Raw genomic sequence first — 19,388 nt, forward strand, 5'->3', positions numbered from 1 at the left:
GGAAGAAAGTGCAACTCGACAAAAATGCGGCCTCTTTAAAGCCGCGCGTCAAGGCCAGTGGCTTGTAGAAAAGGCTAGAGCTGCCCTTGTAACCAAAGTTGCGCTGTGCGCGTTAGGCGAAGGTCTCGAAACAAAAGTAATCAGGAAGTGGTCTGTTGTCGACTTGTGCAATCAATAAGACCAGCTTCTGTCGTTACCGTGCGTGCGCCGGACAAAACACTTTTGCGGCTCGAGGTGGCGTTTGGGCCAGGAATCCGCCAAGCCCATCGATGAGTACTTCCAGTAGTAGAAATGAAGGAAAAAGGGTTTATTTTAGGTTAGTTACACTGGCTCCAGATGCGGAAGCACACTCCATGCAGGAGCATATTAAACGTCTGAGTTTACATCAGCTCCTCGTGCAGCAAAGGTCTTTACTTTTAACACCCCCCTCTTCCCTAGGCGACTAGACTAGGGAATCTGATGACTGTATCGCTGCCAGTTACAATCGCTGAATCGGTTGCGATATTCCGCCCATGATATCACACCGTTCCGCCGAACTCTGCCTCCTATGTTAAATACGCCTCCGCATATTTAGCAAGGTGCTGGGAGAGGGGCCTTTTGTAAACCCGTCAACAGTCGGTGTCAACGTTGCGCTGACTTCTGGATAGGCGCTGATGGATGGGTGGGGTTGCCTCGTGGTAAACGTTTAATTAATGCCCTTGGCCGTGTTGAAACGTAACAACACGTGCGCAAGTGTTTTCGGTGCTCGAAAACGGTTATAATTTGCACCAGCAGCGTGATTACAAGCTACCAAGGTGCGCATAAACGCCTGGTGAGCACGACACCAAAAGGAATCCGGTGCGCTATACACGTTTGGTTTAGTTTTGAGCTTGTGCGGTATATACGGAGCTTCATGTTGTGAAAAGGCGAGTGTAATTCTCGACACGGCAGTGACAATATCGGTGTGCGCAATACCGACGCAGTCTTACGTTCCCCGAGGTCCACGACGGGAGGTCTCAGAGGCACCGCGATTGCTGAGCAAAAGGAACGTTCGTTCGGCGAGTCTTAAAGACGCCCGTGTCCGTATTATGCGCGGGCGCCTTTGCATTTCGCCCCCATCAAAGTGCTGCCGCCGTTGCAGGCGCAGCGGGAGCCGGGACGAAAATGAACCTGCGACCTCGCGTCATTAGCATAACGGCGGCGAGAGGGAAAGACGGCTTTTTCGAAATTGTCCTCTCCGTAGTGGACGGTGCCTAGATCGAAATGAACCGAAAACCATAAAAAAGAAAGGAAGAAGAAGAAGGAGGAGAGAGCAGCACGGCTGTCCAGCTACGCTCTGTAATTCTCTCTTGAGTCTGCGCACTAACTTTATCTTTCTTTCTTCCCATTCCGAGATCCGTTCCTAGTTAGCGCGACTGCTTCTCGATCAGACCCAGCCTTTCGGTGACGATGGCTTTCCTGCATACACCCTTGGGAGCAGTGAAGCCCTTTCTGCAGGAGCAGTAAGACGGGGGAAATGTGGCTTTTTATGTCGTTATTTTATCTTACTCTTCAACGAGTTCGAGGTGACTCGGCGGCCCTCGATCGAAGACAGGACCTTACGATCGGAGAGAGTTAAAAGTACGAAGCTGAAGGAGAAGAGCAGACGGCGCTGAGACAAGAAGTAGATGTCTTGCGCAAGACTTGGTTAGTTACAGTTAAGGCAAATAAACGGCGTCCGCTGGCTCTGAACGCAAACAAACGAGGGCATCGAGGACGGACCTGCACAACTGCGAAAGGAAAGAATATGTGAAGTCGGAGAACACCAGAGCCGTCACGACCGCCAGAAGATTGCAGTGTGAGGAAAGTAGATAACTGAGTGCAGAACTTGTTAGGCTGTGCCAGGCACGAATGGAGTGACTACTAAAACAGTTCGGAATCTGGAAGTAGCTCCTGCACTATATAGGAACCACGACTCATTCGTGAACACCGAATGAATGAATTAATGACTGGCCTCATTACAGTGAAGAATGAGTCGCGACCTGGATCGGAAGGGCATGTGTATCGGGGAATGATAGAAAAGAGATGCTTTGGCAAGTGTTTCAGAAAGTTGCAGGAAATAAGAAGGAGTTGCATTCTCCCGGACCCGTCTACAGGAATATTTGGCGCAGGTGTTTCTGACGACATTGCGCCGCCACTGAGAATGTTGATTCATGGTTTAACCATGTGCCGCAAGGCATGCTTTAATGCAAGGCTTCTCTCTTTGGAAGCAGGACGCAGTTTCTGAAGCTGGACACACGGTAGGACGAAAGCTCGACGCGCGGTTTGCGCTCCTGATTGTGTACGAGTGCTCTCCGCGAGCGCACAGTGAAAAAAAAAATTAATAAACGCGAATAACAGTTTTTTCTTTACAAGTTCTGGGCGTGATAAGCGATCTTTTATTTTAATTTAGGTTATGTGAAGGCGTTTGGAACTTTATTATGTCGCCGGCTACTCTTTGCTTCCTGGTCAATTAAGGAGGGTTGTAGCATACTCATATCGTATACGTGTACTCTTATGCACTTATACAAACATTCCAAAGTGTGATTCCAAAGGTTTCAAAGCTAGTAAAAACTTAGAGCGCTAAAAACACGAAAGACGTAGGGAAAGAAACAAAGACCACACGCGCTATCTGATGTGTGTTTCTTTCTCTGTCTTTCGTGTATTTGGCAGTCTAATTTTTTATTATTGTGCGTTACCAACTAGCCCACCTATCCATCAAAGCTAGCCCCAACTGGAAATACGAAACAGCGACCAAAGTAAAGACTGAATGCTAAAATGGCACAAATTAAAAGTCGTTTCCATTCCTGCACGGAAGTTTTGTTTACAGATCGAGATCTCTCACTAACTCACTAACTAACCATTCCCGATCAGACCATGTTCTTTGTGCCTAGCTGCCGAGGTCTTAAATTTAAGATGACGTTGGAAGCGCCGCGGTCTTCTCTTTGAAGTAGGCGGCTCTGTCGTCTTTCGTCGGAAAAGCATAGTCGTGCCTTATCTTGGGGTGCGGTAAACAGTCACAATCTTCCTGTTCCAGCCAATGTTGTCGAGTAGCAAAATATTTTTCTGGTCGCTCCTGGTGCGCACATATGTATACAAAGAAGTAGATGCAAAATAACGCCGGAGTTTCCAGCCAAAATACAAAAGCGCCACTCTGCAGGCTATTATAGCAGATAGCAGTGGCTGACAATTAGAGAATTTCAGTGCGTCCGGTATTCCGGCAAGCGCCGGCGGTTTGGCGGATGAGTGGGAGCGGAAACGTGAGCGGCCAGATTGGTGACGCCAGCTGGTGGTGTAAAGCTGAGCCACACAAACACAGAGCCAAGTACTATATTCTGCTTAGCTGCTGGTGTAAATTTTCGACAGCAGCGTAATCGTGTTCACAATTACGCCGCTGCTGTAAATTTGCACCCACAGCGAAGCAGAATATAGTAGGTTACTGCAATTTTAGCACTGTGTTTGTCTGCTTGAGCTCTACGCCACCAGGCGGCTGCAACGCTTCGGCCGCTCATGTTTGCGCCCTCGCCCATCCGGCAATCCGCCCAAAGCGCCCCGGTTTGCCGGAATAGCGGACAAGCTAAAAGTCATTAGTGTCGGCCGCATCCGCAGTCGTGGCTTCGCGGCTATAGAAGTTGGGCTGCTATAAGCACGAGATCGCGGGATCGAATCCAGGCCATGACGGCCGCATTTCGATGGGGGCGAATGGCGAAAATACCCGTGTTCCGCATTAGGGACACATTAAAGAACCCCGGGTGGTCAAAATTAATCGAGCCCCCATCACGGCGTGCCTCATAACCAGATCGTGATTTTGGCACGTAAAGCCACAGAATTTAATTAATTGGTTGATTCCCATGTAGGCCACTGCTGTCGACCATGTGGCAGCGAACAAGGAAAGCACAATATACATGGAGCCATGGTCATGGCCTACAAGATTTAGCGGCGAGACTGCGCGCGCCAATATATTTCGGCGGCCACGTTATCGATCAATCAATCAATCGGTATTTATTCGCGATACAACAGCAGTGACACACTATTAGCACGCTGATTGAGCCGTTCAGATATACGTGGGCCGTGCCCTCGAGGCAGCCTCATTTGAAGCCGTCTGCTCGGCTGGCAACTATCGTACTCTGCGCTCGTGCTGACACCAGATACCGTGAGTGCTTGCCAAGGAGCCCATCGCATCCGTTCGATATGCAGCTAATCTGTTCCAAAGTACTGAGCGCATTAAGAATCGTGGCAGGTATTCGCATTCTGCACATGCACGCCCTTTAGCCCCGAGACTCCCTTTCAAACTACTGAGACGCTTGAGTGCAATCTCTAAGATCGCTCCGGTTCGAAACTGGGCGAGAGAATAAGCAGAAGACACTATGATGCAGAGTAATACGTGGCCTAGGGCACAAGCGTCCGCATGCATTATTAATGCGAAAGCATTATATCTCCCAGGAGGCAAAAACGCCGGCATTGTCCGCAACTAGCGGTAAAAAAATAAATTGCAGCTTCTCCCGAAAAGCGAAGCATCGATTGCGACAACAAATTAGTAGAAAGCTATATAGAAGTAGGGTAGTATTTTCGTCGGCCGTATAAACTTCTTTTTTTACTCATACTGTTGGCCTGTCGGCCGTTACAGGGTGGGTCAAAAGCAGCACAACAATTAGTACAATACATGAATATTCCTATTGTACATAAAGCGCTAAAAAAAAAACAGGTCAATAGCAGTATTTGGGCAAATAATACAGTACATGAATAAGGCAGTACATGAATAGGCAAACATAAGCGAACAAAAAAGATACATAAGCGAAATAGTCTGCACATACTCCGATCAATAAAACAAGACTATAAATGCAGTGTTAACAAACGAGCTCAACACAGCGCCCACGAAGCTATGAGTGCGCGGCGCATCTGGACTATGAACTCATCGCAGATTGTGTTCAAGATAGGGCCCGCGCGTCCGCGCCATACACAGCAGCCGCCGGAGCGGAACCCCCTCCCCCTTCCCTTTCCCCGGTGCCTTGCGCACGACGGAAGACGGCGCACCTACTCCCCGCTTTCCTCCCTTGCGCGCGCGACATTAAGCCGCTACCCCCGGCTCACCCTCCCACGCTTTCCCCGCACACACAGCATACAAATACGGTGTGCCGCGACGATGTTATCGCCTTTGGACTTTATACGGAATATCACCTCAACGGCGACGGCAGAAATGCGCCTGGAGTGTCCACATAATTGATCTCGCAATAAAATCATTATCATCAGTGACGTCACAGTGTTTTGTATGAAGTCAGTAGTAATACAGAATTAAAGTTATAACAAGTTAGAGTAAGACGACCTAAAGTGGAGTAAAGTAAGTTAAGGTGAAGTAAAATGAAGGTCAATTAATGTGTATTAAGGTGGATTAAATTGGATTAAGGTATATTATGGTTGGTACACATGACATCAAGGTGGATTAATGTGGATTAAGGTTGGTATAATTTAGAGCAAGGTGGATTAAAGTTCGTACAAATTAGAGCAAGGTGGATTAAGGTAGAGTCGTGAAGTACACGTGACAATGTGTGACGTCGTGTATTATAAACATAACCAATAATTAAGTGAAGTCACTATGCTTTCGAATTCAAATCACGTAAGGACAGTTAGGTGACTGTCAGTTTTGCACTTCTGCACTCTTAAATAGTTTGCACCCTTTGGTGTTTATCTTGTACCACAACGATAATCGTCATTTTCCTTGCTTGCGTTTCCATTCTTAAAAAATCTGATCTCGCTACTTTCCTGTAGAGAATGCTATGTCACGCTGATAAGGCGTATGCCGTTCGTGACCTGGAAGTACCGGGCTCGCAGCGTTAAAGAAAGGAAACGCAAGCAATACAGATGACGATTATCGTTGTGGGACAAGACGCGCCCCAAAGGGTGCAAACTTTTTTAAGAGTGTGAGTGGCTGACGCCAGCTGTACTTTTTGGTCCAATGCCAAGTTGTTTTGAAGCAGTGTGTTTGCGTGCGTGCGGGGCTAAAACTGTGCACTGGGATTCGCAAAAAGAAAAAAAAAGTCTAACGTGATACACCTTTCTAAACAGAGCAGCTAAACAGACCAAAAAAAATACACGCGCTGAGAGTCGCTTCTCAACCGGAGTGCACCGCGATTAAGCGCTGTAGTGGATGGCCTTCCATCTGCTCTGCGTAAACTCCGTATAAAGATAGGCGGCGAAGGAAACGTTCAGCAGCAGGTGGAGAGGGCGAGGTGGTGCTCGTGCATTCTATCACGCGGAACAGACGGCCACATTCTAAATAAATAAAATAAATAACGCCAAAGAACCCTTTCCTCTTCTCTCGCTTTCAATCTTTCACCGCGCGTGCTTCCCCTGCCGACGCGGCGCGGCGCCTGCGAGCGCATTGAGGACAAAGGCGACTCACTCACGCGACATCCCGCGAATCGCGCAACACCGGTGTGTCGCGCAGTCACGGACGAGCCTTGGCGCGCATCGTCTTATCGGAGCAGACATCGCCGCGTAAAAGCGTCGCGACGAAAACCAGCGAGAGTTGTCTTCTGGGGAAAGAATATATATATATATATATAGAGAGAGAGAGAGAGAGAGGAGAGAGGAGAGAGAGAAGACAACCATTCGAGGCATCTAAAGAAAGAACAAAATAGAAAAAAATGAGAAAATTTCATGATTCTATAGCTCGCTTTCGGCGCTGCGGGAATCATCGCCAATCGCCCGAAGCGGCAAAACGCGGTCCCTTGCGCAAGACAGACGAAAGCGCGCTCATTTGGCAGCATCGAAATTGTTCGGCGTCGTCCGCCGCCTACGATTCGCGCTCACCCGGGCGACGCTAACGTCAGCATCGGCGACGTCACTAGCCACACCGCACAAGAAACAAGCACTGTCACTGCTGCTGGAGCGTGACGTTGCAGGCTCGCGCTGACGTCCAGGCACAGACTGACACGGCGAGCGCGTTCGCGAGAAAGAAGTCGTATACAGCGCGACGAATGAATGCACAGGCCTGGTGCGCGCGGAGCTGTGTGCGCGGTGACCAACCGCCGCCCCCCCCCCCCCCCCTTGCTTCCCCTTCCCCTCAACGGTTCCACATCCGTCAGTTGCCTCCTCCTCCTCATCTTAAGCGCTCCCCCGAAGGAGACGCGATGCTGCAGAGGAGGCGCACGCCGTGTCGCGGAAACCTACGGGGCTCTTGGCCCCGCCTTCTTGGAAATACCGCTTCGCAGCGTACAGGTGTGGCGCAAACGACACGACATGCCAGGGATGGGGAGAGAAGGTCGAGAATACCGAGGGTAGAGGGAAATGGGTGAAGGTAGAAATAGGCAGGCGGAATCGGAGAAGCGAGTGACACGCCTGCATCGTTCGCGATGAACTGAGCAGCTGCAGCAAACAGTCCTACGATCGACTGGGCGGCCAAGACAGAGATGAGAATTTAATGAGGCGAAATGCAGACAGGTTGGCTGGGCGAGCGCGTCTCTGCTTTGCTATTTCGCGCTGAGTTAAAGGGCAAAATGTGGAGAGAAAAGAGCGTAGAGGAGGACGAGGAATGATGACTAAGTATTTGCTGTCCGGTGCCATGCTTTCGCAGTGACGCACTACTTATACCCATACACACGCGCAAAATGTCTGCACGCTCTATATGAAACCGTGGATACGCAAGAATTATCTGCATGTATTGCACGAGCGGGTGAAGGCTGCGATGATAGTTTCAAAAAGCACACGCTACACTGTACCCGCAAACAACTGTGTATCCGAGCACTAGCGTGGCCAAGCTTCGTAATGAACTATGCACCTGCATCATCAAAATCTGGCCCACCTCAGCAGTGACCAAATAATATGAGCAACCTAACACATTCCTTTCTCATGAACAAGACACGCAGAGGCCCCTGTCTACGAGTCGTCTCAGGGTGTGACCGTGTAGAAAACTTCTCCGTCCGGGCAAGGAGGTAACGCAATAATTAGCAGGGCTCCGAGTGTCGATCGAATCGGCACACCTGTTATCGAAGTGTGCGGCCTGATGGGAGTTTCGCGGACGGCAGGATTACAGAGCTTTGCTACTTCACGGCTCGGTCGATAAGGCTCCCCCGCGAGTCATATTACTCCTCGGTAGCGACAGAGTTGGGGAATAATTCTCTTTCAGCAGCCCGCGTATGGTCTCTCATTCTTATTTTAGCATATTGCGTTCCCGCTCTTCCTTCGCGAAATTCGATACTTCCGAAGGGTCGCCGACCCCTTTCGAATCATTTTCGTCCCGACCGAAGGCGTCACATAAGCGCGGCGCGGCAACGGTCAAAGACTCTTCTGGCACCGCACGTCATAAGAGAACGAACGTTTCAGCAGCGCTGCGAGGGCGGCGCGGCTCTTCTGACAGAGCAGTCCGCGTGATTTGCACACGCGCGCACACACATACGCGCGCATACATCCGCACGAATCCATCCTTCTTCGGGGGCCGCGCAAAAAATAGACTTCCTCCCTTCCCCCTCCGCTCTCCATCTTCCTCCTCCTCCTACTCTCCGGTGCGACCGGATTAAAAGCAGCCTTGCTCTCCCTGCTCCGCGGCTTAGGCGGACGCCCAGAACGAGGCCGCTGTGTTCCCAACGCGTCACGTTCCGGCGCGGAACGGCGACAAGCCAGCGACCGACACATGTACGCGCAAGTCAGTCGAAAAGTCAGTGAAGTTTTCTGCCGTTACGACTTGCCACCGGGAATGCCGTGTGCCGCGATTTTGGGCTAAGCTTATTATTATCCCTTTCGGTTGCGAATTATGTGGCGACGTGGTGCTAGAATTCTGCCTTTGCACAATTCTGGTAATAAGCAGATGTTGACTAACTATCGACCGTTTTCCTTAACCTCTCACTCTTGCAAACTACTCGAACATATAACTTATAAACATATCGTGGATTACCTGGTATCCAATAACATACTAATTAATTGCCAGCATTGCTTTCGTCATGGCGCTATCACTGTAGCTCAGCTGGTTGAATTCACGCATGAGATTGCTAAAGCACTAGACCTTGGTACACAGGTTGAGTAATTTTCAAAGAACTGCCCAAAGCGTCCGACACTGTGGTTCACAATAGAATACTATCTAAAATCAGCCTCATCCTACACTCGTAGACTAAATTGCCAATTTTCTCTCCGACCCTCCCCGATATGTGCCACATTATAATGCTTCCGACTCCCCTATTGCTGATGTTTCCTCTGGCGTGCCCCCTGCAGGGTACACCACTCGGCCCACTTCTCTTTCTACTTTACATTTTTGACTTGCCACTACATATAATTGCTAACATACGTCTCTATGTTGGTGATTGCGACCTCTACAACAATGTTAACTCTCCTGAAGGTCATATTTTTGATAATGACGCATTCTGACACTTCTGCTCATGGCGCGTCACTGAAAGTGGAGTATAAACTTCATCAAGCCCGTTTCAATGACATTCACTAGGTGTTTAACTTCTTCCGCTTTCTCTTACTCTTTCAATAACTACATGCTACTAAAAGTACCCGAACATAAGTTCCTGGGACTTTTCATGACTCCGAATTTATTTTGGAACAAGCATATTGAATATGCACTAACTCATTAAAAAAGCTCAGCTATCTACAACGCACGCTTTGTGTGTGTGAGAGAGAGAGACAGATAGAGGAAAGGGGAAAGGCAAGGAGGTTAACCAGAGGGGAAGATGCGGTTTGCTACCCTACATTGGGGCTCCTCAAGAAACTAAACTGCTAAACATACAAAACATTAATCCGCCTAATTTTTGAATACGCATCCATAGTTTGGAACCATTTTCATAAAAACGATATTAACAAGATTAAGTATGTACAAAAGAAGGCTATTCGTTTCATCTACTGTTGCTACGATTATTCCAACCTCTTTAGTCTGAGCGTAACCTCTCTGGCAAGGTTCGCCACAAGGAATGTGTAAAGTTCCCGCACACCTTAAGTAGCATTAAAATACATTAAGTTTTCTGAACCTTCCCGTACCCCTAGCTCTTACAACTTAAATATTTTACTATTGCAACCCAGAAATGACATATACATAGATTTTTTTTTCCCTCAACAATTTAACATCGAAATGAATTGCTATGTTAGGAAGAGTTGGGCGTATAAAAAAGGCAAACAAATTCAATGCTTTGCCCGGATATGTTCGTTCTTTGACCCTGACCCATTTTAGAGCGCAGCTCTTAGGCGCCTGTTCCTGCGGCGAGCGTCGGCGTAACCGAGCGAACGAGCGCCGCGAAGAATGAAAGCGAACGCGAAGCGCAGTGGGAGATGAAAGGCGACAGCGCAGGAGGAGGGTGCAGCGGAACCACGAGGCGGAAAGCGGAGGAGGAGCGGGGGGGAGACTCCCTGCGCATGCGCATATTTGCCGGCGGCCTAGGCATCCGCAGCCGCGTGGGCGATTTCATCCGTGCTTTCGAGGGGTGGTGGTGGGAGGGGGCAGGGTGCCGTGCGGTAGGAAAGGCTACGCTCGTCTGCGGCATCAGCTGTTGAGGTCAGCCTGCGGTACCAGCGTGTGTGACGGGGATTACTGCTCCTGTAAGGGGCGATGGCGAGTGACTACGAGTAAGGCTCGATGTAACAACAGCCTTGACGACTCCCTTGGGCATTGTCGCCGCTGACACTGGTGGCACGACTTCCCCGCGACGAAGGGCCGCTCTCGTCGTTGGTGGAACGAAAGCGAAGAAAAATGTACTTGCGCGCAAGACGGGCTGCACGGCGACGATGGCTACGATATGGCACCCGAGTAGCGCACGTCGTCTCAATGGAAACAAAGCGCTGCATGAGCGGAGGTCTGTTTGCGGCGGCTGCTCAGATTCGCACCTACGCGTCACCCACGCGCTGCATCTCGCGATCTCCCCATTAGCGAGGCAGACGCGCCACACTTCGCTCTCTTTGGAACGTGCCGCACGAGACAAATTGTCCGCACCAGCCAATATATCGCGAAATGAAAGCACTTACAGAGTTGCGCTCAAATTTTGCATTAGGGAGTATCGTAATCGTCGGTGAATTTTTTCGTCTGCAATTGACATATGTTATCATCACTCCTACTATAGCCCAAGATGGACTGCAGTATGTAAAAGCAAAATAATATAAAATGATGTATGACAAGAATGCGGGCATCCAGGGCAGCGGATTTTAAAGCGAATTCCTTTCTTTGACGTGGGTGGCGGCGGTCAGTGGTCTTTCGTCGGAGGTCTGTGGTTGGCGGTGGTCGGGCTTGCGATACATGTTCGTTCGTTCGTTCGTTCGTTCGTTCGTTCGTTCGTGCCTTCGTTCGTTCGTGCCTTCGTTCGTTCGACTCCCTGACACTGACGATTATCATGGATGGCTTCTGCGCATTTTTCTCTTTTTACACCGAAACTTGTTTTGCCTACTCTTCCGGGATTGACGCGGCTTCTGCTACTGTCTGATGCTGCTTGGCCGATAGATATCCCAGCGGATATCTTTGTGAATAGATATGTGAAGGGCTATACAGGGTGTCCCACGTAATTTGTGCTAAAGTTTAGAAGTGTGCGAGTGCGACGTAGCTGGACAGAACCAATCGTAATGTTGCTTGTCGTCACTTGAAGCAAGTCAGACTATCTTTTGAATTTCGCCTAGTATTAATTAATCAACTTTATTAAATATTATGTTCAGAGCAAAAGCATAAATGAGAAAATTGTAGACCGTCCTAAAAAAAATTCTGGACCAGCTTTCTGGTGCTCATTACGTGCTACATAAAGCTTTTGCCAAGCCTGAAAGAAGCCCTGAAAGAAACACTTTTTTGCGTTTTGCGTGCTTTCTTGTTAACCTAACCGTTAACCAAACACCAGCAGACGCAAGAGAGAACCCTGACGTCAACGTAAGCTTTCGTGTTCTTTCTGCCTTACCAAACTTCCACTCGCAGTAAGACTAAACTACTTTCTACTCAGAAACATAACCTATAAATTTACCTTGACGTCCCAGGAGACGGTTACGAATGCATTGTTGCTATTCTTACGGACGACAAACCTGCACAGGCGGCCTTAACGAGCACTGACAAGTGTTCACTGTTATCCTGTGCTGTGAACGGCAATGATTGTGTGCACGCGCTCTGTTTTTCTTCCTTTCTTTCCCTCTGCTTCCTTCTTATGTGCCTACAACGGACATTCTACAAGAGACATTCACACATTGTAGTGGCTTTGCCGAGAAGCGAGGACTACGCGATAATGGATGCTAAGAGCTGGCAAGGTACGAACGGCTATATAGGCGTTTACACATAGACGACAAGTTCGCTGAGCCACTGCTGCAATTTCTGCCCGAAGAGGGCATCCATGCTTCTATTTAATCATCTACAGCCCCAGGAAATTGCTTCACGGGAAAAAACGCGTACCACGTGTTCCACGTAACTAGAACCAAACTTCAGAAATCGAGTGGTGCGCCTAGGACGAATGAGTCCGATGGTATTTTGCTCGCAGTTGTCTTGAGTTACTCTGACTGATTTTGCAAGTGCTTTATTTAACTAATTAGTTTACCATTATTATGCAAAATTTTTAAATATTCGTTGTAGTACATCAGTCGTACATAAAAAATTGTGGAGTGCCTTCAGAAGCACCCAATGAAGTTGTTTTCCTGACGTTATCTTTAACGTGGTCCTTTTCTCCAGGCTCTAAAGAAAGCCCGCAAAGTATGAAAAACAAAAGAAAGAAGACGTTACCGCCCTTTTAGGCGTGTTTTGCAGCGCTTGTCTGTGGTGTTTGTTTCCTCGTGTCCTTGTTTTGTCCGCGCTGTTCAACCTCAGTTCTAAATATGAACCAACTCGCCCTCATCAAGATCTTACTAACTCTCAATCGTGTTTCCAATGGACGAAGTTCGCGTGCATAACGAAACGAAGAAGTAGAAGAAGAAAGCGATCGGCAATACGGCGTCTCAGCAACTTCGTTGTGAAGATCGACATCCAGCACGGTCCTAAATGATAAGTTATAGGCAAGCGTGGCACGTGGATGCGAACATCTCGCGAAGTCTTCTTCTTATTTATTTATTTTATTTATGTTTATGACGAGCGTACGTGCAGGCTTCGTTCTTGAGAAACACAATTCAGAATGTTGTCATGCAGACGGGAAAGAGCGCAGTTACGTCATTTTTATCATGCTTTTCGAGGTTTCTTCAGAGCCCGAAAAAAGAAAGAAAGAAGGAAGCCGCGTGAAAGATAACATCCTGGAAACGGCTGGGTGTTTCTGAACGCGCTCTACAACATTTCAAATAAGACATATGCCCTAAAACGCAAACTCAAGATTCTGCTTGATTGAAGCTAATTGGCGAAATGCATTTCAAAACAGTCGGAGATAGCTGAAGAGGACTGTATACGAACGATATACCATTGGTCTCATCCATATAAGTTGTATTGCTCCTTTTTGGAAGTTTGGCTCTAGTTACGTGAAGCATCCGGTATGTACTTTCTTCGGTGACATCTGTCCCCGGTGTCGCCATCATCATGTTTCTTTAAGAAACCACACGGTCAACTGAGGTGGGACGCAGCAACCGGGCAGCCCTGAGCCACGGGATCACCATGTATAGCAACACATCAGCAAAGGTTTCAAAGAGCTCTGAACGCAGCCCGCGGGGGGTTTGGAGACATATTTAGAGCTTGCACACGTACTAAGGCACACAAAGTCGTAAATTCAAATGTAGCTCAGTAGACAGCGTGTCACCGCGCAGTATTTCGCAAAAGTATAGCAGAAGGTTATCGAGCTGTCGCGGTCGCCTTGGTTGCTCTGCCCACTGCACGCTGCTCTGACCAGTTTGGTTTCTCCTGTGTTCGAGAAGAGGTTGGCAGCAGAGGTGCAAACAGCGTGACGTACGTCTCGACCCCCATCACACGTAAACAGTTTAATTTTACCAACGCCTCTAGCACGCGATGGAACCGAGTTTCGCACCAGAGGCGTAAACATCCAAGACCGAGATCCGGCCTGCGTTGTGTATAACTTCCCGAGCGCTCGTAAGCAATCAGATTGTATAATGTTTGCGCGCTTCTTCCTTGGTATAGAGTTTTCACTTGACGTCATGAACGCAGCTTCTCGCTATGTTAGTACCCTGACATGGCGGCCCCGGTGACGTCAGTGCACCATTACATCACGCATTCACGGTCTTGCTTTTTGAAGATGACCGTTTTTCAGCGGATTATCACATATCGATTTGTCGCTCGGCGCAAGACGCGACTTACGTGTTCCCGCGTTTCGTGCTTGCCCAGATTCTCGGCGTGCTAGTACCCAAAGGTGGCGGCCATTGTGACGTCAATGCGAGCTATTTATGCACAAAGCTTTGGACCATGCGAACTTCTCCAGCTTCGATACAAGTCTCTCTCTCTCTCTCTCTCTCTCTCTTCGTCTTCGTGCGTCATGAGGCAAGCAAACATCAAAGACTTCAGCGCTTCCTCCGTCTCCGAAATCATATACTGCTCTCTCAGCAAATGACTTCTGTGGACACGGCCACCACTCTCGGAGTCTGCGCCGCGCACAAAGTGGCAATCGCCACAACTGCGCCATGCCGCAAACGAACGAGTCCGACCAACAGTGGCGGTGTAGCAGGTATAGCTTTGCCGTACTAGGGAGAGATGAGGAGAAGGGGGGGTGGGGGGCGGGGCGATGGATGAATATGGGCATCAGGAACTTCCCCGATGGCAATAAGTTGGCGGCGACTACGTGACGGACTGACGGCCGCTCGGACACGGCCAGTCAAATCAGTTTCGAGCGTTAAGGTGTTGTCGCAGTAAAACAGAGCGTCTACACGGTCGTTTATACACGCGCGGTCGAGCCTCATTAAGCGCGGGACAAGGAGAAAAGGCACGCCGAAACAGTGTGCGTTAGAAGCGCGCTGGCCGTACAACTCGATCGCGCAGTGCGGGAAACGAACTCTGACGAGTACACGCGACGAAAACTGCCGCTGAATGAAAAGGTCTGCCTCGTACTAAGGTAACTTTACACACGCGCGCGCGCAAGGAGGGCTCGAACGCGCACGAACAGACGCGCAAGGGCGCGTTCATTTATAGCCGCGCTTCTCCCGGCACGTACGCCGCTGACTCCCCAAGCACAACCACGACATCGCTCGCGCCCACGTCCTGATGAGTGACAGGGTGCTCTTGGGTTTACGACCCCAGAAAAGCCAGTTGCTAGCTCGGATCCCCCCACCGGATTTCTAAACCACCCAAAACTAGAAAAACGGCCTCGGCACCGGATGTGGAGACACGGGCGGTCACCTTTCCCACCATGCATGCCTTTGCGCGTAAGAGTGCGCGTTTTCTATTTGCGGCACTCTGCTTCGCAGAACGTGGCGAGTTAAACCTACTGGCTGCTAATTGGTCCAAATTACGTAAGCGGTCAAGAACCCCCTAATTTCAGGTTCGCTGTTAATACTGAAATGCCAAATTAGAAATGATAAAAAAATCGTGGGAGAAAGAAATGAAACGGAAAAAGGCAGGTTGTTTGCCTTTTGCGTGAACGCCGTTCTGTATGCGTTAGGGAGATTGTTCGGGCCGATTGAAGGGAACAAACGAAAATAAAAGAGATCCTATCCTCGATACATCATTTCGCTGGCACGCCGCTCTATATAAAGCACGGGTTACCGGATCCGTGGACGGCGGTACTCAAGCAGGCAGCGAGAACTTGTGACGCTTTGACCAAGTACTATGCGTTTGAAAGGTTCTTGTGTTCCGTGAATGTCTTTGTCGGAAGAAAATCATAAAAGGAGAGTAAATATAGAAACTATAGTGTTTCGACGAGCACAGCTGCTCGGCGGTGTTTACTGCGGTGCGGTGACCAATGTTTTCTACTGAGCCTGGCAGGCCACCGAGCCTGGCGGGCCAACGAAGATTATGCCCGAGGGGGCGTCACATGCTTGCTACAGCTACCAACTATTAACTATAATGTCGATAGCAACGCTTTACTCTAGCGGTTAAGTAGAATACGGTAGGTCAATGCAGTATTACGAATGAATGAATCCAGCTTTATTTTAGCTATATGCAACACGCTCTCGATTGTTGGCTTCAGCACTGCGCAGAGAAAGGCGTCTTCCTTACAACGGATTAGCTATAGAACCAGAATTTATTCTAATTAAATAAAGTCCAGGGTATTAAGGGCTTATGAACATATTTGATATCGTGGTGCGCCGTAGTGGAAGGGGGGGGGGGGGGGGGGGCTACGGATTATTTTTTGAACAACCGGGGTTCTTCAGGATGCACCTAGATCTAAGTGCACGGGCGTTCCTTGCATTTCGCCCACGTCGAGTATGCGGCCGCCGCCGCCGGTATCGAACCCGCGACCTCGAGCTCCGCAGCGCAACGCCATAGCCACTGGAGAGGAGGGGGGCTCCCTCTGCAGTTGTAACTGGAGCTACTGCATAGGCTCCCTAAAAGGAGCATATAGAGTAACTCTAGGTATAAACAGGTCAGCTTGCAGGGCCCTGGCAGACATGGGATGGCCGTTTTACGCGAGGCTTGCGCCATAAATTAAGCCATAGCCCCGACGAGCGGACATTGGGGTATCCAGTGGGCAGTTTCCGCCCTGTCTTGCTGAACGTCGGTTAGTGTACACACTGCAGTATTACCCTCTCTATCCCTCTCTCTCTTTTTCTTTTTTTGCTCTCTGACGAAACTCTGCGACAAGTGTTGCTGCAGCAGTACACCTCTCCCGTAGTCCGAGCAGTAATAGTACGCTTATACGGACAAGCTAAAACACTCTGCGCCTTCCCTTAGCGTTATCCTCACGTCTCACTGTGTACTCGAGTACATCGACAGAGCGCCATTTTCTTCCATACGGCTCGGAACTGGACGTAGCGTTACTCAAGAGTGAAAGTGTCCTCGAAGATTACCCGACTGGATAAGCGGCCCCAAGATGTTTTCTCCTCGGGTGAGTGGTACTAATGCAGTATACGACATGAAACGCTTCCCGCGTTTCGTGCTCGATGCATGAGGACGATTCTTCGCGAAAGTAGCCGCCAATTTCGCGGGAAGCTTTGTGTTGAGCCATGACACGGCGATTCCGCCAATAAGTAATCATGCGTTTCGCTTCTTTCGGACGCTAATTTAAGAGAACTGAGTGAGTTCTGCGCCAGAAGTGGCCCGGCAGAGTTGAACCTTTATGACTTTAGATTTCGGCGGCTTATATACGTTCTGACAAACATCATGCATCCCTCCGTACCTTTCATTTTGTAAACAGTATATAACCTATAGACAAGCCTTATGGGCAGTGGAACATGCTGTTCGATCGGCCAGGAATCGGTCAGTTACCAGAAACGGACAAAGGCAAGGTGAAATGGCGATTTGGAAGTTGCCACATCCAGCTGTTTTAGCGCTGCATTGTGCCCCGCTATCTTTCTTCGAAAGGAAATGCGCTTTATCTCTCCTGGCCCTATATTCCGCTCAAACCGCACAGCCGGCGTCTCGCAAAAAAAAAAAAGAAGAAGAAGAAAAAAAAAAGTAAGAAAAGAAAAATAAAAAAATTTAAAAAAAAATAAAATGTAGCCCAGTTCACAGCAGAGTAAAATCTGACCTTCGCAACAACCCGTAGATCGTTGCAGCAATACTTTACTCGTCCAGGCGTGGCTCTTTGGGGACATTTGCAACAATGAACTCAAACGTTCCCGCTATCGCTTACATTAGTAACACCTGCACCGGCTATATATAAGCACTTCTCCTCCTTGGTTGCATTACTTTCGCGCGTCTGAAAAAAAGAAGAAGGCCGTTAAGTGCGTTCGATTATCGCGAGTTTACAGTGCAGAAGCTGCGCCATATACAAATTGCGATACAGAAATACGTATTTTCTTTTTTTCCCGTCCAGCAAACTCGTGACATAAAAAGAGAAAGCGGAAAGTTATGAACGTCAGGGCCGACTCGCGCTATTTATAGCCTCCCCAAGGTGCTCCCGCCAAATGTGCGCCTCCAACGCGGGTATTAGGGCTGCTTCATACACGGCGCGTTGCCTTGCGCAAGCACCAAGAACGTGCGCGCCCGTCTTTGCGATCTGCGCGTCGGGACGGAGCTGCGCAACTATATATATATATATATATATATATATATATATATTTTCGAATGAGATTCGAGCAACTCTTGCTATATACGAATGGAATACTCGACCCAGGATTACGAAAATTCGATGTTTTTTCTTACGATCCTTCGTGGCCCGATCATGCGTTACTGCTATGTGATTCCGAGCTGAGCACGTCCGACGAAGTGCGATGTAAGTGGTGGCTGCGTGTTCCCGCATGCCGGATCATATGTCGTTGCTATGGGATTTAAACATCTCATGTATGCGCACAAACCTGCGCAAGTGGTGGCTCTGCCACGACCGCTTCGAGCATGCCCTGTTAAGCTCGGGGCGGAGCAAGGTGTGGCCCACGGCGACCGCTCTGCCTTCTTGTCAATGAATTCCTCCCTCTCTCACTGCAAAGCAATCTAAGCCATGACTACATCGATATTTCTGCAAATGCAGTACGCCGTGTCAAAAGTGAATGATTATTTATTTTCTTTTGTAGGAGTCATCGTTGACTAAGCTTTATGTAAAGATGCCCTGCAGAGTAAAAAAAAAAAAAAAATGAGGCACAGGTAATCCGGTGCAGTCTCTCAACCAAAAAAAGGAAAACAAAACAGCTCCTAATACAAACGCGTGGTGCGAAATTGCAGAATTCCGCAGTCAATCGGCGCAAAACGAGGTACACCATCTCTGTAAACAAATACAACTTTCTGCCACAGATGACCGCTCACTGAGCTAGCGCGTGTAGTTCCTTCCTTTTCTCCTTTTTTTTTTCTTCTCTTTAGTGCCCATCAACCGAACTGAGGTTGCTTAGTTTTTTTAGACCTTTCGTAGGGTTTTATGTTGAGTTAGACAAGTTGTAAGTTTTCTTTCGTTGATGCAGCCCTATAATGTTGCTGAGGCATTATCTGGTGTCTCATATTTAGTGCAGTTGGTGCATGATGTTGAAACTAATTATTGCTAGCGAACGCAGTTGCTTTGTCCTACCGTGACCCAGCAAGCTGTGATGACCTAACACTTGTGGTTGATAACACAAGCCGCCCGTCGACCAAACGAGCAGATAAAAAATGGCATTACATTCATCGATTAGATTATATTATGAGTTTTTACGTGCCAAAACCACTTTCTGATTATGAGGCACGCCTTAGTGGAGGACTCCGGAAATTTCGACCACCTGTGGTTCTTTAACGTGCACCTAAATCTAAGTGCACGGGTGTTTTTGCATTTCGCCCATTCATCGAAATACATGTAAAAAAAATTAACTTTAGACTTCTTATTTACTCCCGCAAGTATTTCTTCTTACGATAATGACGATTGCAAAAATAACCGATCGGTTTCGACAATTTCCCGGTGGTGGTGTGTTGCAGCTGCAGGAGGGTTGAGTCTGTCGGGTCGAGGCCTGCGGTCGCTCCACCTCGG

At 48.7% G+C, this 19,388-nt stretch overlaps 1 protein-coding gene across 2 annotated transcripts in view; it reads right to left on the reverse strand.

Moving 5' to 3' along the window:
- Positions 1–19,388, reverse strand: part of LOC126541728 (neuroligin-4, Y-linked-like) — an 85,025-nt gene that overhangs the window by 20,077 nt on the left and 45,560 nt on the right. The window lies entirely within an intron of this gene.

This window comes from Dermacentor andersoni, chromosome 2 (genome assembly GCF_023375885.2).
Source record: "Dermacentor andersoni chromosome 2, qqDerAnde1_hic_scaffold, whole genome shotgun sequence".
Lineage (NCBI taxonomy): Eukaryota > Metazoa > Arthropoda > Arachnida > Ixodida > Ixodidae > Dermacentor > Dermacentor andersoni.